Here is a 2,481-nt window from a genome sequence, read left to right as displayed (position 1 = left end):
ACTGAGCTATCGGGACCCCCACACAACAATTAAAGTACGATTTAAATGTTCAGGAAAACGCCGCCTACTTATATATTTCCGGTCGCACTTTATGATTAATTTCGATTGTTGCTTCATTCAGAAATCTATTCCAACAGGATGGCTCGTATTTTTACGAGCCTAGTGTTATGATGTATAATGATTATACATTGGTAATACTATAACAATACTATTTTATTTCTTCTCCATAATATACACATAGACCTTTATCGTCATTGGGGAATCAATAAGTCCTTATTGTCTATTTGCCCAAGGCAATATAATCTTTATCAATCTACACCGTCTAAGATGGGATCAATCATAACAAATTGTTTCGGTAACAAATTGCGCTTTTCCTGAAGTCACAACACGAGACAACACACTCAGTAGATGAGTGATCCTTCATTTTATTGTACTTGTGTCTTTCGTAATTTATGAATTGTGCTAGTAGTACGTACAAAAGCTCGCTCTCGTTGTGTTAACACTGATATCTAGCTTGACAGTGGACTTGGAAACTTTTCATTATAGGTGACAGTGGCGGTTCTAGCCTATTTACAGTGGTGGGGCAAAGATGATTCGGTCATATATATATATATATATATATATATATATATATATATATATATATATATATATATATATATATATATATATATTTCACCTTTAAAAAAATTTTCAACCACAAATAATCACATTCACAATGAAATGACAATACCAGTAGATTTGAATTATTCCAAACGTAATCAAAAATGAATCGCGAAAGAGAATACAACAAAAAAATAAAGCGACGAGACATAATGCTACAATACCTTGACAATACAAGTCCATTTCGTTCACTCGAAAAATTAAAGAGATGCTTTAATCCCTCAACGGCGAGATTAATATTTCTGTTACATTACTGGTTTTCAGTAGTACGTAGTAACTTTAAAGTTTTCATCGAGAAGCAACAACAGCGATATGACTCGAGTTTCATTCAGAGCTCAAATTGCATCATTTTACTGCTCTCTAGGTGGTTAGAATGATTGTGCCGGTGGTGGTAGTGGTTGGAATAGTGGTAGCGGTGGTGGTGGAGGAGGAGGAGGAGGAAGATGAGACGGTGAGGGAGGATATAATTATGGTAGTGGTTTTGGTGGTGCTGTTGGTTAGAATGATAGTTGTCGAGACGATGACGGAAATTATATGATGATGTTGATATTGTTTTTATTGCTATTGTAGTACTTGTTGTTAATGTTGTTGTTGTTGTTAATGATGATGATGGTCATGATGACAACGACGATGTCGTCGACAATGATGATTACCATACGATATTACAAAGTTTATTCAATCTTAGGCTTTCGCCAATAAAGCATACAATTTGATGACAACATACATGAAAGTGGAAAAAATGGTAAATGGAACCAAACAATAAACTGATACCATTAATAACCACAAAAAAAAAAAAAAAATACAACAACCGTCATACCACCAATACGTACAATAATAATAATAATAATAATAATAATAATAATAATAATAATAATAATAATAATAATAATAATAATAATAATAATAATAATAATAATAATAATAATAATAATAATAATAACAATAATAATATTACCATCATCATTACATTACTACCACCATCATCATTATTACGTTTCCAATCAGTTTTTCTCGGGGTTTTTTTTATTTGATACCTAATAGACGAAAATTCCGGTTATTTATTTTTAAAGGGTAGTTAAAATATCTACAATTTTATTAACCCTGAAAACTACGTTTTTTATTTTCCTATTTCAAGTAGGCAGGTCTGCTATGACAAGTATCAGTTCCATAGTCAAAAAAAAAAAAAAAGACAAACAAAAACAAAGTTTATTTAATCTTAGGCTTTTGACAATAATTCATACAATACAATTAAAACAAAATAATGCTACCAATCTCTCCTCATGCATTCGTTAGACTATAACAATAACGACCGTGTTATCTTTACTCCTTCCCCAACCCACCCCTAGCTTCTCGCCTCTTCATCACGAACTATCTTATGTATGTATTTCAGGACGGGCAAGTACGGAATCTGCCCACCCTTCCTTTAAACGTATTTATTTCCTCTATAACTTAGTTGGAATTCAACTCTCTACTTTCTTAGAAGAGTATTTCTCGTATACTTATTCAATTGTTGAGAAAACCGAAACGGTGGTTGTATTTTATATATTTATTTAGTCATGACTTTTGAATAAAAGTGTTTTGTTTTATTAGAGGGAATACAATAGCAAATGACATTGTTTTGCAAAAATATTTAGTCTGGCAATAAAAATACAGCGGTAATTACTTTAAGAATTTGAAAAAAAAGAACTAGCAAATTAATTTTTTTAAAAAGAAATAAAAAAAAAAAACAAATAAGAAAATAATTTAAATAAATGAGTTTTGAGAAGCTCTAAAGAAAACGAGAAAAAAAGAAAGAAATAATTTAAATGGATAAACAAA

At 30.7% G+C, this 2,481-nt stretch overlaps 1 protein-coding gene across 2 annotated transcripts in view; it reads left to right on the top strand.

The window, feature by feature from the left end:
• Positions 1–297: 297 nt before the first annotated feature.
• Positions 298–2,481, top strand: part of LOC144956263 (HHIP-like protein 1) — a 50,718-nt gene continuing 48,534 nt past the window's right edge. For both annotated transcript variants that reach the window (XR_013641935.1, XM_078886741.1), the window contains exon 1: positions 298–546. The gene's annotated coding sequence lies outside the window, so the exon portion shown is untranslated. The remainder of the gene's footprint in view (positions 547–2,481) is intronic.

Source organism: Berghia stephanieae, chromosome 1, assembly GCF_034508935.2.
Source record: "Berghia stephanieae isolate SIO BIC M18660-M18661 chromosome 1, UCSD_Bste_1.3, whole genome shotgun sequence".
In the NCBI taxonomy this organism is placed as follows: Eukaryota; Metazoa; Mollusca; class Gastropoda; order Nudibranchia; family Aeolidiidae; genus Berghia; species Berghia stephanieae.
Note: the sequence above shows the minus strand (reverse complement) of the source record. Positions and strands in the feature narration are given on the sequence as shown.